Genomic DNA, 23,421 nt, shown 5'->3' on the forward strand with positions numbered 1-23,421 from the left:
ATAGGGAATAGTAATAATCCAGTGTTCGTTTCATCCCACTGATGGAGTTTGTTCTTTACAATCAGTTTCTTATGTTGTGCATGTATATGCTGATAACACCAAAAATACACAAGCATTGTTCAATAAAATAAGGTTCAACTGAGCAAGGCTATAATCTAATATAGTGGTGTTCAGGTCATGCTATAAACTCTGAAAGCCAAGTGTAAGTGTAAATTGTTTTAGAAATTTCAGCTGAAATTCCTGATCATTTTGTATATTGAAATTGTACAGTCATGAATCTTACCTCATGTCTAATTCACAGTTATTGATGTTATGGGAATGAGAATTTAGAATCTCAATGGAGTGGAACACTGTCCACAAATATATTATCCTGCCATTACCACTAATGTTTGAGAAAATTTTTAGATATTTTAGGGAGGTATTGTTATGACCGAGGTGGGAAGGGTGCACTGTCTTTTCTAGTTCCAGTTCTCCATAGGTCACAACATATATTTAAATGTTTACCTAGTTACCGATACGGTTAATAGACTCTATTCTTTATCCCAGAGTAAAAAACAGCGACCGGGTTTCTGGAATAAATAAGATTATCAGTTTATTCTAAAACAAGACATAACCAGTAATGAAACAAAGCATTAACCCTCAGAGTGAAATATGAAAGTTCCCTTTTACCTTAGCCCCTCTGTTACACACACACACAGACACACACACGTTAACCGGAACAAAATTGAGACTTTCGTTTTAGAGCTCTGTTACAAAAAACAATACAAAAAGAGAATACTTTAGCCAAATACTTGCTAATTCTTGAAGAAAACAGATGTGGAAAGATGTCCGCTGTCCCTTTTCAGTTTGGCGTCCCAAACATGCGTAGACGGCTGTCACTAGCGTCTTTCTAGAACAGTTCTCTTCAGGCGATGTTGAAGATCAGTTTGGCAGGTTTTCCGGGCAAAATGCAGTAACAGGGGTTTCTGGCAGGCCTTTCAGGAGGAATGCGGTATCAATTTTTCTATTTCTTACACTTGCTTCTAAGAGCTTCTCAAAGAGATGGAAAAGGCTGAGCTGGGGTGACTGCTTTCTTGGCTGTTTTTTAAAACTCTTTTCAAAAAAAATTCCACATCCCAACTCCTTGTCCAAAGCAAAACCAAAAAGAATCTCGAGAGTCAAGCCTCGTGACCCCTATAAATCTTACAGGCATAGAGTTATACAGCACAGAAACAGGCCCGTCGGCCCATTGTGTCTGTGCTGGCCATCAAACACCTATCTATTGGGCGGCGCAGTGGTTAGCACCGCAGCCTCACAGCTCCAGCGACCCGGGTTCGATTCTGGGTACTGCCTGTGCGTAGTTTGCAAGTTCTCCCTGTGACTGCGTGGGTTTTCGCCGGGTGCTCCGATTTCCTCCCACAGCCAAAGACTTGCAGCTTGCTAGGTAAATTGGCCATTATAAATTGCCCCTAGTATAGGTAGGTGGTAGGAGAATTGAGGGAAGGTGGGGATGTGGTAGGAATATGGGATTAATGTAGGATTAGTATAAATGGGTGGTTGATGGTCGGCACAGACTCGAAGGGCTTGTTTCAGTGCTGTATCTCGATATAAATTAAAAAATAAATAAATAAAATTCTAATCCCATTTTCCAGCACTTGGCTCATAGTCTTGTATGCTATGGTGTTTCAAGTGCACATCTAAATACTTCTTAAATGTTGCTGCCTCTACCAGCCCTTCAGGTAAGTGTGTTCCGGATTCCAACCACCCTTTGGGTGAAAATTTTTTTTCTCAAGTCCCCTCTAAACCTCCTGCCCCTTACCTTAAATCTATGTCCCCTGCTTATTGACACCTCCGCTAAGGGAAAAAATTTCTTCCTATCCTTTCAATGCCCCACATAATTTTGTATACCTCAATCAGGTCCCCCCTCAGCCTTCTCTGCTCTAAGGAAAACAACCCTAGCCTTTTCAGTCTGTCTTCGAAGCTGAAGTGCTCCAGCTCAGGCAACATCCTGGTGAATCTCCTCTGCTCCCTCTCCAGTGCAATCACATCCTTCCTATAGTGTGGTGACCAGAACTGTACACAGTACTCCAGCTGCCGCCGAACTAGCCTTTTATACAGCTCCATCATAACCTCCCTGCTCTTATATTTATGCTTCGGCTAATAAAGGCAAGTATCCCATATGCCTTCCTAACCACCTTATCTACTTGTGCTGCTGCCTTCAGTGATCTATGGACAAGTACACCAAGGTCCCTCTGACCCTCTGTACTTCCCATATGTCTTACTATCCATTGTATATTCCCTTACCTTGTTAGTCCTCCCAAAATGCATCACCTCTCACTTCTCAGGATTAAATTCCATTTGCCGCTGCTCCACCCATCTTACCAGCCCACCTATATCATCCTGTAATCTAAGGCTTTCCTCCTCACTATTTACGACACCACCAATTCTCGTGTCATCTGCGATCTTAGTGATCATACCTCCTATATTCACGTCTGAATCATTAATGTACACTGCAAACAGCAAGGCTCCCAGCACTGATCCCTGCGGTACACCACTGGCCATATGCTTTCACTCGCAAAAACAATCCTTGACCATCACCTTCTGTCTCCTGCCACTAAGCCAATTTTGGATCCAATTTGCAAAATTGCCTTGGATCCCATGGGCTCTTACCAATCTCCCATGCAGGACCTTATCGAAAGCCTTACTGAAGTCCATGTAGACTACATCAGCTGCCTTACCCTCCTCTACACATCTAGTCACCTCCTCGGAAAATTCAATCAAGTTTGTTAGACACGATCTCCCCCTGACAAAGCCATGCTGACTATCCCTGATTATTCCCTGCCTCTCCAAGTGGAGATTAATCCTGTCCCTCAGAATTTTTCTCCAATAGTTTCCCTACCACTGATGTTAGACTCACTGGCCTGTAATTACCTGGTTTATCCCTGCTACCCTTCTTAAATAATGGTACCACATTCGCTGTCCTCCAGTCCTCTGGTACCTTTCCTGTGGCCAGAGAGGATTTGAACATTTGTGTCAAAGCCCCTGCTATCTCCTCCCTTGCCTCACATAACAGCCTGGGATACATCTCATCTGGGCCTGGGGAATTATCCACTTTTAAGCCTGCTAAAATAGCTAATACTACCTCCCTTTCAATGCTAATTTGTTCAAGTATATCGCAATCCCCCTCCCTGATCTCTACACCTTGATTGCCCTTCTCCATAATGAACACAGTTGAAAAGTAATCATTTAAAACCTCACCTATGTCCTCCAGCATAACACACACACTGCCACTCTTTCCCTGGTTATCCACTTGCCCTTAATATACTAATAAAACACCTTGGGATTTTCCTTTATCTTGCTCGCCAGTGTTTATTCATGTTTCCTCTGCGCTCTCCTAATTACTTTAAGTACCCCCCCCCCTGCCCCTTACACTTTCTAAACTCCTCGAGGGCCTCCACTGTTTTCAGCACTTTGACTCTGCCATAAGCCTCCTTTTTTTTTTCCTGATCAAATCCTCTATATCCCTTGACATCCAGGGTTCTCCGGGCTTGTTGGTCCTACCCATCACCTTTACGGGAACATGTTGGCCCTGAACTCTCTCTCTCTCTGTCTTTTTGAATGACTCCCACTGGTCTGATGTAGACTTTCCTACAAGTAGCTGCTCCCAGTCTACTTTGGCCAGATCCTGTTTTATCATATTGAAATTGGCCTTCCCCCAATTCAGGATTTTTATTTTCAGTCCCTCTTTGTCCTTTTTCATAACTACCTTAAATCTTAGAGTATGGTCACTATCCCCGAAATGCTCCCCCACTGACACTTCTACCACTTGTCCAGCTTCATTTCCCAGGATTAGGTCCAGTACCGCCCTTACTCTTGTAGGACTTTCTACGTGCTGGCTCAAAAAGCTCCAGCTCTCTTGCCCTGTCACTTCTATGTAAGCATCTTCGCCAGGTCAAAAAAGCCCCCTGCTGGGTATTTATCTGAAGACAGATGACTTCCAGCAAATGTTGTTTTCAAACCAGACCTCTCGGTGTCCCTTCAGCGACCTCAGTGAACAAAAAGATCCATGGAATCATATGCAGTTTTCCCTGATAAAACTATGTCCATAATTCTAAAATGCGAGTCCTCAAAAATAAACACTGAACAAAAGATATAGAAGTACTGTCGTAGCAGTATATACGTGAAATTTGAATGTCACTACCTACATATTGATGATTTCCCTGTCAGTAGTCCCATGCAGGAAGTAAATTATTTTTTTTTTTAATGTGTGCTTTGTTCCTTAAGCAACATTCTAGTCAGTCTCATTTTTCTCTTTACTTGCAGCAGCTCAAATCCTTACTTTTCCCACATAGTGCAAAAATGCTTGTCTTTTGGTCTTTTCAGTTTAATGTTCATGTGCTTTATAAAACTGCTTGGGATGCAGTAAAGGACACTTTTGTAATAGTCAGCAATTGTGACCAGTGTTCCCTTTCATATCACAACTGTATGAATTTCCACAGCATTTCCATGAAGAACTTGTGTTGTAACTTGGAGGAAATCCTTGGAAGACAGTGATGGCAGAAACAACCAAGTCCACAAAAACATTGAAATCATCCCATCACATTTCTCCTCTGTTTCATCAAAGATGTTAACCTACAAAACTTGCAGAATTTGGCAAATGGCTTCAAAGTAGTTGACGCAGCACTGTGGTTAGCACCGCAGCCTCACAGCTCCAGGGACTCTGGTTCAATTCTGGGTACTGCCTGTGTGGAGTTTGCAAGTTCTCCCTGTGACCGCGTGGGTTTTCGCCGGGTGCTCCGGTTTCCTCCCACAGCCAAAGACTTGCAGGTGATGGGTAAATTGGCCATTGTAAATTGACCCTAGTGTAGGTAGGTGGTAGGGAATATGGGATTACTGTAGGGTTAGTATAAATGGGTGGTTGTTGGTCGGCAAAGACTCGGTGGACCAAAGGGCCTGTTTCAGTGCTGTATTTCCAAATAAATAACAATTGACATTTCAAATATAATGCTAAGTATAGTTCTCTAGACCTTAACTTGACTGTATAAGTTAAAATCCATATTTATTACTTGGGAATCTGGGATATTTATCTGTCTGTCTTATGAAATTTATTTTTCTGTGAAATTAAACCCATTATCCTTGACTGTGACTTGAGAGAGGTAATTATACTAAAAGCCTCGAATTTCGTGGTCAGCAACAAAGTGACAGCACTTGGCACTGACCTCGAGGAAAGTTGTCCACAAAGATCTAGGCATCTCTGTGGTGTAGATTTGCCTTTCCTCATGTTAATTTGAATCAGGTGCCAAGTCAAGGGGATCTCCAGGTGTCCAGCAATAGTGATGCCATCAAGCAGGGTAAGCAACCAATTACATTGAAGTATTCTCTCAGACAGCCAATTCAGAAATAAAATGCAGTAATTAACCTTCACTTCTAATTCTTACAGGGAGCAAAATAAATGAGTGGGACCTGCACATGGGATTAAGGTAGAGACAGAAATATCATAAACTTTAAAAAAAAAGTAATATGTGGGATTTTTGTCATTATGATCAAGAAATTTGATACTCCACAATTACAGAATTAGTTTTTCAGGAAAGATTTTCAACAGTAATTAAGAGTTGAGTACACTGTTTAAAAATCTGGTTATGCCTCATTCGATACAATGTTTTTTTGGAGTGAGACTAATAGCGTAAAAGGGAAAATTCTCACTGTTCAGTGTTGTCTAATTGATTTCAATCTATGGGGATTTCATCAGCGCACCCTATGCAAAAGCTTAGAATCAGTAACATTAGCTTCTGGATTGCTGCATTGAACTGCACTAGTGAGGACTCCAGAAGTTCCTGTCAGTTTCGGAGGATTAATGATGAACACTGGCAATTTTGCCATCATTAACACCACAAACTCCAGGCTTAAATGAAAATGTTATGCAACATTAGCTTGTCATAACTTTAGTTCTTCTTTTTCTTTCTTTTGGGCCTCCTTATCTCGAGAGACAATGGATACGCGCCTGGAGGTGGTCAGTGGTTTGTGAAGCAGCGCCTGGAGTGGCTATAAAGGCCAATTCTGGAGTGACAGGCTCTTCCACAGGTGCTGCAGAGAAATTTGTTTGTTGGGGCTGTTGCACAGTTGGCTCTCCCCTTGCGCCTCTGTCTTTTTTCCTGCCAACTACTAAGTCTCTTCGACTCGCCACAATTTAGCCCTGTCTTTATGGCTGCCCGCCAGCTCTGGCGAATGCTGGCAACTGACTCCCACGACTTGTGATCAATGTCACACGATTTCATGTCGCGTTTGCAGACGTCTTTATAACGGAGACATGGACGGCCGGTGGGTCTGATACCAGTGGCGAGCTCGCTGTACAATGTGTCTTTGGGGATCCTGCCATCTTCCATGCGGCTCACATGGCCAAGCCATCTCAAGCGCCGCTGACTCAGTAGTGTGTATAAGCTGGGGGTGTTGGCCGCTTCAAGGACTTCTGTGTTGGAGATATAGTCCTGCCACCTGATGCCAAGTATTCTCCGAAGGCAGCGAAGATGGAATGAATTGAGACGTCGCTCTTGGCTGGCATACGTTGTCCAGGCCTCGCTGCCGTAGAGCAAGGTACTGAGGACACAGGCCTGATACACTCGGACTTTTGTGTTCCGTGTCAGTGCGCCATTTTCCCACACTCTCTTGGCCAGTCTGGACATAGCAGTGGAAGCCTTACCCATGCGCTTGTTGATTTCTGCATCTAGAGACAGGTTACTGGTGATAGTTGAGCCTAGGTAGGTGAACTCTTGAACCACTTCCAGAGCGTGGTCGCCAATATTGATGGATGGAGCATTTCTGACATCCTGCCCCATGATGTTCGTTTTCTTGAGGCTGATGGTTAGGCCAAATTTTAGTAAGACATCCAAAGCTCCTTCACTTCTAGTGGAACAAAAACTGAAGTGCACAAAATGTATTTTTTCAGTGATAGATTTAGAAGATGTGTATACACGATGAAAAAAAAATTTATTTCTAGGGGAGTCTGGGGTGCTATCCATTCCTCTTTTTTGATTTTTGTAGCATTTTGGGCTTAGCTATAATTCTGCCCTTAGAGTCAAAAATAATTTATTCTGTAAGGGATATAGATGTTTTAAATTTTGAAGTGTAATAGTTCGAACAAGTTACAGTTGATTCTTATTTCTTGTAGCAGCAGGTATTGTCTATTGAGTCTAACAGCAGGTCCTGTTTATGCATCTTTTTATTTATTCGGGGGATGTGGGCGTCGCTGGCTAGGACAGCCTTTATTGCCCATCTCTAATTGCACTTGCGAAGGTGGTGGTGAGCTGCCTTCTTGAACCGCTGCAGTCCATGTGGGGTAGTACACCAATGGTGCTGTTAGGAAGGGAGCTCCAGGATTTTGACCCAGTGATAGTGAAGGAACGGCGATACAGTTTCAAGTCAGGATGGTGTGTGGCTTGGAGGGGAACTTGCAGGTGGTGATCCCATGCATCTGCTGCCCTTGTTCTAGCTGGTAGAGGTTGCGGGTTTGGAAGGTGCTGTCTAAGGAGCCTTGGTGTGCTGCTGCAGTGCATCTTGTATCTGGTACACAATGCTGCCACTGTGCGTCGGTGGTGGAGGGAGTGAATGTTTGTGGCTGTCCAATGAGATGCGATGACCTCTCCCACCGACAAAGGCAACCCGTGGCGCCCAATCTCTACGCCAGTTGATCTGTACTTATAACCCTAACTGCTGCCTTCCATGTTGTTTTGGTCTCTGTGAGGCGACTATGGAGTGACCTCTCAATGGCGCATGCCTGGGTGGAACGTATGGAGGTTGTGAGTTGCCCAAGCATCAAAACCCCCCCCTCGGCCTTCCTAGTGGGGTCTAAAGGATTGCAGTGCGAGACCAAGGCTAAGGGAGTAAACCCTAACACACAATCTAGAGCGGAACCCCTAAGGCGGTAGTGTGTCACCTTTGGCATGTTTCCGGCCGTTCCTCTGACTATAAACAAACTAAAACAGAAATTCTAAATGCATATGAGCTATTACCCAAAGCCTACTGACAGAAATTCAGACACACTAGGAAAAGAGCCGCCCAGAATTGAACTGAATTTGAAGGAATTAAACGTATTGCTTTCAATTGCTGGATATAACATCTCAAGCTAGAATCCTCATATGAAAATTTGAGAGAAGTGTTGTTGGAAAAATTTAGAAATAGCATCCCAGTTAATATAAGAACCATATTGATGTGCAAAAAGTTACAAAGGTAAGAGAAGCAGCAGAAATGTCCGACTATTAGTTAGTGCACAGACTTCTTAATTTAGAATAAATCTGCATCTAGTAACTCTTATCGGCTAGGGAGAGGTAGGGGCCATGCAGATGAAGCAGAAATGGGTTTGAGAGAACAGGAGAGTCGGGAAGGAAAACCAGATTAGTCTTAAACTTTTAACGGAAGGAATCAAGATGATAAACCAGTAACTGCACGCCCAGTGCGTTTCCAGTGTGGAAAATCTAGGAATATCAAGGCAGATTGGTATTCCAGAAACCCAACAGGGGGTGCTGCGGTCAAGACAGGGTCCATAGCTATGAAGATAATGAGCATGTATGCTAATGTGGCACCAGATCATAATATCTACAAGAACTTTTTGGAAAAAGGAAAAATGGCTTCTTTGTATCAAAGGCACCAGGCAAAGAAAGAACCATCGTCATGGATACTGGTTGTCTTCAAACACGACCGAAATGCCGCCCGAAAGCAGAACAAATACCACGGTATTAGTAAAAGGGCGTACTGGAAAATGCTTGAAAGTTCACTTAGTTACCTGCAGAGTAAGTTAGTGACGGTCGGGGTTATTCTGAGCTTACCAGTGCGGTGGCGGGGGGGGGGGGGGGGGGTGGTGGGTGGGGTCAATCTATTGCCAGGCTGTGGCTTGGCAGGAAGCACAGTATTGTGTCCAGAGCAGTCCATAGAGACTGGGGAAACTGAGGGGGACAATCAAAATTGTTCATAGCTGCAGAGGACTGAGGAAGTCCCAAAAATCCCACAGTGGGCGATAGGGCCAGTACAGATTAAGGAGGGAAAAAGAAAGCCAGCAAAATTTAAAGAGGCCAAGATGGAGCCAGTGGAATTTAAAGATTCCAAAATAGAACCAGAGGAATTTAAAGGAGCTGAGATTAAAATTACCAGAGGTATGTTTAACAGAAACCACCTTTAAAGATTTGAATAGGGACGAGGAAAGTTCCCAAATAGGCAAGCCAAGAGTAAGGGAGATGCCTCACCTAGCTGAAATGTCACAGGGGAGTGCAGTGGAAGCTGGCCAGCCACCTGCAAGCAGTTGTGTCCTAGACGACATGGGGCAGATTGGGGTGCAATCTATCCCTGAAGTAAAGGGAAAAGAGGTAAAATGGTCTAAGGTAAACAACATTTGTGAAAGGCACAAAAAAATAAAAGTGAGGTCAGTGTGGATGTGCCACTAAAGAATCAAAGGGTTAGGTTCTAAATCCAAAGCTAACCGAACCCAACAAATTAGATTCAGAACCCACGAAGGACAAAGTGCAGAAAGAGAACCCAGATATCTGAGGGGCTAAAAAAAAAAATTATCTCACACACTCACCCTAGAGAGAACAATTATCAACGTGCCAGAAACTGAACTATCAAACCCATGTGTTGTGGAAGCAGCAGTTAAAGGGCTAAGGCCTGTACAGACAGTGAAATTTGCCAACAGACTAATGGCCAATAGCCAGGAACAATACAGTAATGGAAATTTGCATATTACAGACCTTGGGACAGAAAAGATGAACTGAAGTTTACTAGCCCCCCGACATCTGGGGTTGTGATGGGGGGGCGTCTCGGAAAATCCTTCTGGGAGAGGCCCACTACAGGCCTCAACACCGGGAAGGCCGCCGCTCCATTTTACCGGCAGTGGTGAAGCCATGTGGTGGCTTCCCCGTTGCTCGGCAAATAAAACCTAATTAACATCTTTAAAGGGAAATTAATGAATAATTACTTACCTTGTCACGACGACCATCCCACGCCGATATTCCAGCCCGTTGCTGGAGGTCCTGCGTCTTCAGATCTCCATTCAGAGATCCGAGGCCTAACAATGATGGGGAGGGGGGAGGAGTGAAACTTTCAGGTCGTGGGGTGGGGGGGAGCAGGGAAAACTCCTACAATTGGCTAAGGGGATGGTGGGAAGGTGTTGAAGGGCAAATGTAAAAAAGTTCGGGGGGGAAAGTTCATGATGGGTAGAAATTGTTTTTTGTGTGGAAAAGAAAATAAATGGTTTGGTCATTGGGGGTGTGGGAGAAGGGCTCCTATCTTTTATTAAATTTATAAATGTAAATGTTCCCTCCATTTCTCTTTAAAAATTCAAAGTACCTACAAGGACTGGAAGCCCTTTAGAAATGGTGCCTGTGTGGTGGCGCAGGACGCTGTTAGCGGGGACGGAGAGCCCGCCGTCTGTAAGACATCGGGGGTGAGTGGTCCGCTCCCGTCATGTAAATGAGCCGCCGTGCACATCTCTCATCTACACGGCGCACCTTTTGAAGCTCGCCGCTGAGAATGGCGGCAAGCTATAAAAATTCAGCCGTTGTCTCTCTAGCAGTTTCCCAAAGTACTGCAAACATGCGAGAGAAATCCAAACCTGTTTGACACCACATAACTGGGATCTAAAGGGGGAAATGGATAGAGAACACCTAATTTTCTAAACCAAAGCTTTCCTGGGACAAAACCTCAATGCTGAAAAAGGAATAAGTGTGAGGTGATCCACTTTGGTAGATAAAGAAAGGCAGAGTATTTCTTAAATGGTGAGAGGTTGGGAAGTATTTATGTCCAAAGGGTGTCCTTGTTCATGAGTCGCAAAAAGGTAGTAAGTATGCAGGTGCAGCAAGCAATCAGGAAGGCAAATGGTATGTCGGCTTTCATTGCAAGGGGATTTGAGTACAGGAATAAAGATGTCTTGCTGCAATTGTATGGAGCCTTGGTGAAACTGCACCTGGGGTTTTGTGTACAGTTTTGGTCTCCTCATCTAAGGAAGGATACACTTGCCATAGAGGGAGTGCAACGGAGGTTTACCAGACTAATCCTGGGATGGTGGGATTGTCTTGTGAGGAGAGATTGCAGAAACTGGGCCTGTATTCTGTAGATTTTCAAAGAATGAAAGGTGATCTCATCGAAACTTGCAAAATTCTTACAGGCCGTGATGGGGTAGATGTGGATAGGATGTTTCCTCTGGCTGGTGAATCTAGAACCAGGGGACACAGTCTTAGAATAAGGGGCAGGGCATTTTAGACTGAGATGAGGAATTTCTTCACTCAGAGGGTGCTGAATCTTTGGAATTCTCTACCCCAGAGGGCTGTGGAAGCTCAATCATTGAGCATGTTCAAGACACAAATTGATAGATTTCTGGATACTAATGACATCAAGGGATGTGGGGGAAAAGTCATGATCTGTGTGAATGGCAGAGCAGGCTCAACAGGCCAAATGGCCTACTCCTCCTATTTCCTATGTTCCTAAATTCAATATTGTGCCTCATCCAAAGAAAGGATGATGAAAAACTTAAACTTTGAACAAGTAATGGCTGTTACAGACAATGCCAGTTGTAGCAGTTGTAAGATTGAGGTGTGGGTGTCATGCGTGCAGCATGTGCAGTGGTGTGATCCTATACCTTCCTTCGTCCGTTCTTTTTAAACCTAAAAAAAAAACATAAAATTGAAATGCAAGGAATTTCATTTTTTTCTTTTTTGTGGGAAGTGTGATGCCCACAAGAAGTGCAGTGATGGAAATACAGAACCAAATTGAAGAGTTATTTTTAAAAAAATGACTTTTTTAAAAAGTGGACTATATGCTGCAAAATGGCCACCAAAGGTAGGCTGACTTGGCCTGTATATTCAAACTGTCTGACTGACTGTTAAGGACAAAAGGATACATTCCAACCAAAGAGGTGTCGATTACACCCATCCTGAAACCATCAAGAGACATTCCTGAATTGAATGGGTTTTTCTGAAACAAAGCAGGTGTGAAATAGTAACATCCTGGCCCATTGTGTGGTCACAGCAGGGAGGGGTCCATGCGTCTTCCAACTGAGGTCAGTGTGAGAGATTTTTAATTTAAAAGGTAGCTTTCATGGGCGAGATCACGAGAACGTCACAAAGCAAGTTCAGCCAGTGGCTGTGGAAAAGCCAGCCAAATCAAGAAAGGAGCCATGCTGCGAATTCTACACATCAACTTGATGTAGCAGAGAACTGAAAGCGACCGCTGCCTCCAGTCTGAAGTCTTAACTGGCAGAAAACAACAAACCCCCAGGCCTGCAACTTTAAAGAAACTGTCCGAGAAGATTCAGCAGATTTACCATGAACCCTGAGCACCTACCACACTTCAAACCACTTACCCATCTCCTCTCTATCTATTCTTGTGTGTTGACTGTGTGTGAGTGAACCGCGTGGGTGCGGTTGCGACCATTTCGGGAATGAACGTTGTTCAATAAATATATAATTTTGTGCTTTAAACCTACATGTCACTGTTTATTTTGCAAGTAAAGCACTTTGGGGCTAATACGTCATTTTAAACAAAACACGATTGTGGTTAGTTGAGAGATGAACAGTGGGAACACGCATACCATCGCCACCTGGCTGTTACAATGTGTATAGATATTCTTGGAATTACAGGGCAGCAGTATTTAACAATTGTTTATGTCCATCTCAATAGACAGAAGCCTTGATTTAGCATCTCAATTGAATGATGACCCTTCCGATAGTGCAGCTATTCCTTCGCACTGCACTGAAGTGTCGGCATAGATTATGTGCTCAAGTCCTGGAGTAGGGCTCGAACTCCTGATCTTTTGACTCGGATTGAAGACTGCTACCTCTGAAAATTAAAATGAACCCAAAAGAAACATGTCCAAACACTGCAGTACAACAACCAGCACAGCTAATAGAATGCTGAACTGTTTTACCAAGGCATTAGAATGCAAGTTAAAAGACATCATGCTATAACTCTATAGTGCTCTGGTCAAATTTCATCTTAAATACAGTGTCCAGTTATCATGATGTAGAGAAGCATTGGAGGCAAATGAGAAAAGACAAGAGATCCCCAGTGTTATAGTTCTAATGCAGAAGTAAGGATTGGAGAAATCTTGCCAGTTGCACCTTGGAAGGAGTCATCTGAAAGATAATCTTTGAGGTCTGCAAGTTTGTAAACGGCCTGAAAGGGGTCAATCTAGAAAGTCACTTCAAACTAAATTGCAAGTGTAGGACGAAGTAACATAGGTTGAAGCTATTAAAAGGCATATTTGGCTCTGATATTGGGAAGTTCTTTAAGCAAAGAGTGATCAGTAAAAGGAAATTAACTTCCACTTAAAAGTGTGGTAATGAAAACCTTGTAACTATTTCAAGAACATTTGGATGTGTTACGGCCAGGTGAGGAGGGCGTCTCAGGCTCCCCTTTCGCCCCTTCTCTGGTTTGACCGCAACAGGGTTTATCTTTTTTTAAACACGGTGATTGAACTTACCACCTAAGTGAGTGCTTGCTCCTGTTCCTCTAATGTAATTGCAAAAGAGCCAATCAGACAGATTTTCTTGAGTTTAAACAAGAAAGATGTAAGTTTATTACTCTTAACACTCTAAACCAGTTAAAATTACTAAAATACGCGACGCATTCACGCACACATGCATGCGAAAGACGGACAGACACGCGCGCACACAGATTACAAAGGGAAAACAAATTTTGTGGTTGGAGTAAAGTCCGGAATAAATAGAATTTAAATACTGTTTTGAATCTAAAATCCTCAGCTGAAGTTGTATTCCTGAAGTCCTAACTGGGCCATGTGCACAGTAGTGGGCTTGCTTTTCTCAGGGCTCCTGAAGGCAGAAGAGGGAGGTTTTGAAGTGATTTATGACTTTAACCCCTTATAGGGACTAAACCAAATGAGGAGCACATCCCTATGAATCGTCTCTAATTAAGTTTAAACCAGACAAATTCTTATAGACACTTATTTGGATCCAAAGAATTGAACTAGCTTTACTTCAAAGAAAGAAAACTAACAGAGAATATTACGATATTTTGGATAGCCTATTTTTAATAATTATGGCTAAGTCATATATTTCCCAGATATTATAAGAATCTGGGAAACTCCCTTCAGTACATATCACTCCACCTAAAAAGACAGAGAGGGAGTTCTTGTAGTTGTTTACAGAAGGCTACATGAGACGATTTATTAACTTTTATATATTTATTAAAGAATTTAACATGCAATACACTTTTAAGTGGATAAGTGTATGACAATGTCAAATATTACTAAGAGATGTAACACGTAATCTTATTTCTCACATAGAATCCAAAAGTTTAACCTTGCTAATGTTACAGCAAAATATCTTAGAATATCCATGAAAATTTAAAGTAAACTTTTACCTTAAATTCCCCAAGTAAGCCATGGGGTGAGAAGTATTGTTTGAGGTATTCAACACTTCTAATTTTTGCTTCGGATACCATTATGTTTATACTGTTTCTAAGATGTCATATGACCTTTTAGCATATAGGTGTTACCTTTCTGTGTGTGTTTTTCTTGTTTTCAAGATCCATATTTAGTAGTATCATGAACTAATATCTCCACTTAATGTTTTACTGGAAGCCCTCTGCTCTTGAAGTTGTGAGCATTTATCTGGTCAAAATGTTTATAATTGTGTTTACTTGACCTCTTGTTCCTGTAAGTACTATTCCGTTTTACTGTTTTATTATCTATAATTGTGTTTTATGGTAGGTTGAACCCTCTTTGTGGGTCAGTCTGCCTACATTTACCAACACCATCAAGTAATTACATTTATGGCTACCTTTTACTGATGTCACACAGGATGTTTCAATGTTTGTGTTTATCTTCCAAGTCCCTGGCAGCAGAGATGCCGAAATGGATTTCCCAACTTGTTTCTGGTTCATATTCTATTGTAACATGGACCTTGAAAGACCTTCGCATTTTTAAAAACTCTACCTTCTTAAAGAGGAATGTCAGTGAGCCTTGAAAGCTGACAATTTATTCAGTCTTTAATTCTAAAAGGTATACTATATTAACGATATCTAAATTCAACCTAATTAAGCCTATTATACCTATATTCCATCACAGTTTGATTCTTTTCCCCTCGTTGTTGGCTGTGGCGGTCTGTAGGATTGAGGGTCTGAGGTGGGGGAATGGGGGAGTGGTTTGCACTTGCAGTTGTGTCTTCCCTGGATATTTACTGGAGAGAGACCTATTTCTTTGATGGATTTTCAGTTACTTCTGTCTGCTTTCTGTGTGACAAAGCGTACAGTCTTTCCAGAGCTGCTCAGTCACCTGACATTATCAAGCCCCTATGTTGTTTTAATGAGGTCTTTCTGGAACCTTCTGAGATTCAGGGTGCTACACCACAAGCTGTCCAGTCACACTTGGAGGGGGTTGGCTCTTTCAAAGTCAATGGGTGTAGAATGGCCCCATGCTGATAAAGCCATTCCAAGTAATTTATTCACCGAGAGCACTCCATTGTTCTGGCTGGCTTGAGTCAGACATGTCATCTCCAGTCTGACCTTTTGGTGTTTCAGATGTCAATTGCAGTGGCCATCATGGTTGCCAGTTTACTTTTTTAAAAAAGTTACTTGTAAAAATTTCCAGTAAAAGTCTAATGCAAGATTCCAACCGATGAAATTAATATTTCCCATTTGGCATATAGGGTTTTCATGACACCGCGGTGCCATGCAGAATGAAATGCAATGATGGAAGCATTTCATTAAAGGAGTGAAAAAGAAAACAAAGGAGAAACATAGAAAATAGGAGCAGGAGTAGGCCATACGGCCCTTCGAGCCTGCTCCGCCATTCATTATGATCATGGCTGATCATCCAACTCAGTAACCTGTTCCCGCTTTTGCCCCATACCCTTTGATCCCTTTAGACCCAAGAGCTATATCTAACTCCTTCTTGAAAATATGCAATGTTTTGGCCTCAACTGCTTTCTCTGGTAGCGAATTCCACAGGCTCACCACTCTCTGGGTGAAGACATTTTTCCTCATCTCAGTCCTGAAAGGTTTACCCCGTATCCTTAGACTATGACCCCTGGTTCTGGACTCCCCCACCATCGGGAACATCCTTCCTGCATCTACCCTGTCAAGTCCTGTTAGAATTCTATAGGTTTCTATGTGATCCCCCCCCCCCCTCACTCTTCTGAACTCCAGCGAATATAATCCTAACCAACTCAATCTCTCCTCCTACGTCAGTCCCGCCATCCCAGGAATCAGTCTAGTAAACCTTTGCTGCACTCCCTCTATAGTGAGAACATCCTTCCTCAGATAAGGAGACCAAAATTGCACACAATATTCCAGATGCGGCCTCACCAAGGCCCTGTATAATTGCAGCAAGACATCCCTGCTCCTGTACTTGAATCCTCTCACTATGAAGACCAACAGACCATTTGCCTTTTTTACCGCCTGTTGCACCTGCATGCTTACCTTCAGCGACTGGTGTACGAGAACACCCAGGTCTTGCTGCATATTCCCCCCCTCTCAGATTATATCCGTTCAGATAATCTGCCTTCCTGTTTTTGCTACCAAAGTGGATGACCTCACATTTATCCACATTATACTGCATCTGCCATGCATTAGCCCATTCACTCAACTTGTCCAAATCACCCTGAAGCCTCTCTGTATCCTCCTCACAATTCACCCTCCCACCCAGTTTTGTGTCCTCTACAAATTTGTAGCTATTACATTTAGTTCCCTCATCTAAATCATTCATATATATTGTGAGTAGCTGGGGTCCTAGCACCGTTCCCTGCGGTACCTCACTAGTCACTGCCTGCAATTTGGAAAAAGACCCATTTATCCCGACTGTTTCTTTCCTGTCTGCCAACCAATTTTCTATCCATCGCAATACACTACCCCCAATCCCATGAGCTTTAATTTTACATGTTAATCTCTTATGTGGGACTTTGTCAAAAGCCTTCTGAAAGTCCAAATAAATTACTGGCTTCCTCTCATCAACTTTACTAGTTACATCCTTGAAGAATTCGAGTAGATTTCTCAAGCATGATTTCCCTTTTGTAAATCCATGCTTATTCTGTCCGATTCTACCACTGTTCTCCAAGTGCTCTGCTATAAACGCTTTGATAATGTACTCTAGAATTTTCCCCACTACTGACGTCAGGCTGACTGGTCTATAATTCCCTGCTTTCTCTCTACCTCCCTTTTTAACTAGTGGGGTTACATTAGCTACCCTCCAATCTGTAGGAACTGTTCCAGAGTCTATAGAATCTTGGAAGATGACCACCAATGTATCCACTATTTCTAGGGCCACTTCCTTAAGTACTCTGGGATGCATACCATCAGGCTCTGGGAATTTATCGGCTTTCAATCCCATCAATTTCCCCAATACTATTTCTCTACTGATACTGATTTCCTTCAGTTCCTCTCTCTCACTAAACTCTGTGCTCCCCAACATTTCTGGTATAATATTTGTGTCCTCCTTTGTGAAGACAAAGCCAAAGTATGCATTTAGTTGGTCAGCCATTTCTTTGTTCTCCATAATAAATTCCCCTGTTTCTGACTGTAAGTGACCGACATTTGGCTTCACTAATCTTTTTCTCTTCACATCCCTATAGAAACTTTTACAGTCAGTTTTTATGTTCCCCGCAAGCTTGCTCTTGTACTCTGTTTTCCCCTTCTTAATCAATCCCTTGGTTCTCCTTTGCTGAATTCTAAACTGTTCCCAATCCTCAGGTCTGTTGTTTTTCCTGGCAAATTTATATGCTTCTTCCTTGGATCTAATGCTGTCTCTAATTTCCCTTGTAAGCCATGGTTTAGCTACCTTTCCCGTTTTACTTTTGCGCCAGACAGGGATAAACAATTGTTGCAGTTCATCCAAGCGCTCTTTAAATGTTTGCCATTGCCTATCCATCGTCATTCCTTTAAGTAATGTTTCCCAATCCGTCATAGCCAACTTGCGCCTCATACTTTCGTAGTTTCCTTTATTAAGATTCAGGACCCTAGTCTCAGAATCAAATAAGTCACTCTCCATCTTGATGAAGAATTCTATCATATTATGGTCGCTCATCCCCAAGGGGTCTTGCACCACTAGATTGTCAATTATTCCTCGCTCATTACACAATACCCAGTCTATGGTGGCCTGTTCTCTAGTTGGTTCCTCAACATATTGGTCCAAAAAACCATCCCGTATACACTCCAAGAATTCCTCCTCTATGGTATTGTGACTAATTTGGTTTGCCCAATCTATATGCAGATTAAGGTCATCCATAATTACAGATGTTCCTTTATCGCATGAGTCTCTAATTTCCTGTTTAATGCCATTCCCAACATCACCATTACAGTTTGGGGGTCAATATACAACCCCCACTAGTGTTTTTTGCCCCTTAGTGTTTCTCGGCTCTCCCCTGTGCAGCAGAGCCAACCATGGTGCAACAAATTGGGCTGTTGCTGCTTTCCCTTGAGAGGCCATTCTCCCCCCACCCCCAACAGTATCCAAAGCAGTATCTCTGTTTTGCAGGGGAATAGCCACAGGAAATTCCTGAACTGCCAGCCTAGTCCTCTTGCTCTGCCTGGTGGTCACCCATTCCCTTCCTGCCTGTGGGGTATGAGCCTGCAGTGTGACCACCTCTGTATAGGTGCTATCCACAATACTCTCCGCCTTGTGGATGCTCCATAGTGTCCCCAGCTGCCACTGCTTCTCCGAAACCCGGGCTTCCAGGAGCTGCAGCTGGAGACACTCCCTGCATGCATGCCGGTCCCGGGCACTGGAAATGTTCCCGGCTTCCGACGAGGAGCACACCACGGCGTTGAGCTCTCCTGCCATGACTTAACCCTCTAAATTAACCTTTTGGAAGATCTTAATGTCAAATAATATCAATTACTCTAGGGCCCTTCTTCCCTGATCCTCGTTACTACAGAACTCCCTAAACAAAAAAACACTGCTTACTATATATGAAATAAACTGTAAACCTTTCTTACTTTAGATACTTACCCAGCTATTTAGAGCTATTCCCTAACAGTAGTGACTCGCCAACCAATCACCTTGCAGCTTTCCTGTGACGTCACTGGCTTTTTTTTCCAAAGAACATTCATTTTTCATTCACTCTCATTCACTCATGAATCTTTGAATTTTTGCAGCTCATCTTTTTTCCTCTGCAGCAGCAAGGCTGATTTAATTGTTTTTTTCCCTTGGAGTTTGTGTGGGATGGTTATGTGTTGTCCATTGGGTCTAAAGTTTCTTTCGTATCAAGTTGTAATAACCTGGGGATGAGCATCTCAATAAGCATGTGGTTGTTGGGGAAGCTAGGTGTCTGCAAATTTCCATGATTGTCTAGGGCAAGTTCTCCTGTGTGTACAAGCTTTAACCCCTCAGCTGCTGTTTCTGCAACACGTGGTTCCTACCCTTCAGGTTCTAGTGCCTTGCTAATTTCTCTCCCTATGGTGGTATTGGGTAATAAGTTGGTTTTAAGGCCCTCTGAGGTGTCTGAGATTTCCTCTGGGCCCTTGTTTTTGCTGGAGTCTGAAGTGCAGCTGTGGAATTTCATTAGCTTTGGGCTTGAGCCCTGATCATTGGATTCTGCAGTGGATAGATCCACCCTGACCTCACTTTGAGTGTTCTGATGAGTCATACAAGTGTTGCTCACTTTAGAGCACTTTTGTATCCCTTTTCTCTTGACTGTGGGGAGGGACTAATTTTAATCTCCCCCTCTGGATCATTCCTGCTCATAGGTATCTGTCCACACTGCACTGCCCTCCCCAGCGGCACATCGACTAGGTGAGGCATTGCCCTCACTGTTGGTTTGCCTTTTTGGGGATTTTCCTTGTCCTTGCAAGTTTCTGTAAATGCTGTTAGCAGCTTTGGCCTGCATTTACATAGGAAGTTGTGGGGTCTAATCTTTCCAACATCTCTGAGTTGGCTGACCGAGCAGTAGGGGAGTTCCATTTGGGAATGCTCCTGGCCATCCTTTAACCTGTTCTCACTGCCCTTTTCGTCCCCTTCCTCCCTGACTGTTTCCCTGACTCTCTGCCAGACCTGTGCTAGTCTGCCCCCTTTGGTTTTCGGCAGGGGTCCCTCACAAATCACCACCACTCTGCTGGAGGGTTCCCCAAAAGCCAGTAGAGGAATTAGGGGTGCAGAGTTTACTTCAGGTTGGGCTTCCTTACAACATGGCACATGGAGCAAGTTTTACAGAACTCCGCCACATCTTTGTGGAGTTTTAGCCAGTCAAACTGCTGTCTAATGTGGGTTTTGGTATTTCATACATCAACATGTTCAGCCATTGTAAGCTCATGGGCAATTCTCAATATTTCTCTACGGTATCTCAACGGCATCACTATTTGGTGAACTACTGTCCACTCTTTGTCCGCATGTGTGTGAGGAGAGCTCCACTTCCTCATCAGCACCTCATTCTTTACATAATAGCAATCGGGGGCCCCCTCTTCAGTTTCAGTTTGGGCAGCCTGTGCTAACTTCTTTAATACTGGATCGGCTTGCTGAGCCTCAGCTCGGGAAGATCTGTTTAACTTATTCTTTGGGTCCTCTTACTCCCCCAAAAAAGTTTCAGACAACCGGACAGCATGGCCATCTGTCTGCAGTGCCAGTTCAGTCTCCTCTGGGGGAGCTGTTTTGGCCATGGCCAGAGTCACCACACAATCAGGGAAAATGCAGAGGACCGTCTCCTGCAACTGCCCCGTTTCTCTGACCTCCTTCAGTCTCTCTACCACTACTGGGGAAGCTACTACCTTTGCCCCCGCCAGATCATTCTCTAGGTCGACCCTGTTCACATGAAAACTAGGGACATTCCCCACGGTCACTAGTCCTGAAACTAGGTTGCAGTCCAAGTGCACCCGATGTAAAGGTATGGGTGTACATCACTCTCCGATACCATGCACTAACACTCTAGCATTCACTGCACTCTCTGGCGGAAAGGGCATGCCTTTTCCCAGCAGAAGGGGTTGGTTGGCTTCTGTGTCCCCGAGTATGACTATGGGCTTGCTTCCTGCACTCGAGGGGTTTAGGGCTACTCTCTCTTTGGATACAAAATCCTGATAATCTTCAGGGATCTTGTTAAATCTTCCTGCACCCACAGCAGTATGTTTCCTGGGTCTTACTGTTGTTGCTGTTAAAGCCATGGCCTGCTCTGCTGTGCTTTCCATCAGGGCTCCTTCTCCTGCGCTGGGTGCATGTGCCCTGAATAATCCTATAGGCTTTCCCCGTAGTTTCCAGCAGTCAGCTCTGAGGTGACCTACCTCCTTACAATGGAAACACACAGGTCTCCGGGTCTCACTCTTGCTCTCAGCACTGTCTTTTTTGGCTGGAGGAGGGCCCCCTGTGTGTCCCGCTTTCCTCTCTTGCCCCGGACTGTTTGGGCTCCTATTACCCTCCCACCTTTTTATCCTTCTCGGGGTTGTGGGGTTGACTAGGGAAGGGTTTCCCTTGGGGTACCAAATTCATCAGCCAGCACTACGCCTGCCTGGCCCTTTGAACCTTTTGTTCCTGTATGTGGGTTTTTATAGAAAGGGGAAGTGAGTTGTTAAATTCCTCAAGAAGAGTCACCCCTCTGAGGTTTTCATATGTGGGCTGTACTTTAAGGACCCTTAACCACTGGTCAAAAGCCAGCTGCTTACTTTTTTCAAACTCGAGGTAAGTTTAATCAGGCTGCTTCCAGAGGGTTCGTAATTTCTGGCGGTTCGCTTCTGGTACTAGTTCATATGCCCCGCGGATAGCATTTTTAAACAGTTCATAATTTGAAGAACTTTCATCCAGCAACAGTGAATAAACTTCATGGCTTTTCCTGTTAGCTCACTTTGTAACAACAGGGTTCAGCTCTCAGCTGACCATTTCAACTGCCTTGCAAGCTTTTCAAAAGTGACAAAAAATACTTCCACATCTTCCTCATTGAACTTCGGAATCAACTGGGAGACCTTTAAGATTTCAGTACACGGCCCTATGTCAGGGTAGCTTCCACACTGGCCATGCGTTCACTTGGGTTACCATATCGGCCCCATGTCAATTCAAGCTGCCTTTGCTCACTTTCCTCCTTCTCCTTCTGGAAAGATCTCTCTCTTTCCTTCTCTCCTCTCGCTCCACATCTGGAATTCCAATTCGAGTTTCCTCTGTTCTAATTGTATCTCAGCTAACATTGTCCTGTCTGAGTCTGACTCCAGCCCCGTTTCTGAATCTTCAGCATCAAGTGAAAAATGGTTGGGCACAAGTCTTCGGATTGCAGATTTCTTAACTTTTGTACAGAAAGTAATCCTAAACTGCCCAATTCCTCAACTCTTCAATAGATACGGCGTTTAACTTATCCCAAGTTACCTCACCCTGGCTTGGGGAGGTCCTGGCCTCGGATGCGGGCATGTTAGTATTCTAGCAGCAAAAACACAAGAAAACTTGAATTGAAGTTTGTTTTTGATAGGGATCAATTTGGTTTCCCACTTCCAATTTTTCATTTGTCTGTAGGTTATGATCCAGGACTAGAAATCCCATCTCCCATATTTCTGTTGCGGCCAGGTGAGGACAGGGTCTTGGGCTCCCTTTTCGCTCCTTCTCTGGTTTGACCACAACAGAGTTGATCCTTTTTTAACACGGTGATTGAACTTACCACCTCAGTGAGTGCTTCCTCCTGTTCCTCTAATGTAATTGCAAAAGAGCCAATCAAACAGGTTTTCTTGCATTTAAACAAGAAAGATGTAAGTTTATTACTCTTAACACACTAAACCGGTTAAAATTACTAAAATACTGTACGCATTCATGCACACATTCACACGATAGTCTCACAATTAGATTACAGAGGGAAAACAAATTTGGTGGTTGGAGTAAAGTCTGGAATAAGTGAAATTTAAATACAGTTTTAAATCTCAAGTTCTCAGCTGAAGTTGTATCCCTGAAGTCCTCACTGGCCCTCGTGCACGTTGGCGGGCTTGCTTTTCTCAGGGCTCCTAAAGGCAGAAGAGGGGGGCTTGATTCTTGTCTGCTTGTTGTTGGCTGTGGAGATCTGTAGGTTTGGGGGGGTGGTTGCTGGGGGAGTGGTTTCCATTTGCAGTCTGGTCTTCTCTGGATATTTACTGGAGAGAAAGAGAGTCCTGCTTCATTGATGCCTTTTCAGTTACTTTTGTGTGACAAAGCTTACAGTCTCTCCAGAGCTGCGCAGACAGTCACATGACATTATCAAGCCCTTTTGTTGTTTTAATGTGGTCTTTCTGGAATCTTTCAAGATTTACTTTAAAAAAAAAGTTACTTGTAAGAATCTCCAGTAAAAGTCTAGTGCAAGGTTCCAACCGATGAAATTAATATTTCCCATTTGGCATATAGGGTTTTCATGACAGGTGATGTATTGGAGGTGGATGAGAAGTAGATTGTAGGTTTTGTTTCTGGATGGGATAACCTATGAGCCTTTTTCCTCTGTGTTTATTTCTTGATACTATGGGTAGCTTTATTAAGGTAATTTTCATTAAAATGAAGTGTTGATCACTATTGCCTGGAATTTC

General features: G+C 43.5%; 1 protein-coding gene across 9 annotated transcripts in view; it reads left to right on the forward strand.

Moving 5' to 3' along the window:
- pam (peptidylglycine alpha-amidating monooxygenase) overlaps positions 1 to 23,421 on the forward strand; it is a 322,861-nt gene that overhangs the window by 146,697 nt on the left and 152,743 nt on the right. The window lies entirely within an intron of this gene.

This window comes from Heterodontus francisci, chromosome 4 (genome assembly GCF_036365525.1).
Source record: "Heterodontus francisci isolate sHetFra1 chromosome 4, sHetFra1.hap1, whole genome shotgun sequence".
Classification (NCBI taxonomy): Eukaryota; Metazoa; Chordata; class Chondrichthyes; order Heterodontiformes; family Heterodontidae; genus Heterodontus; species Heterodontus francisci.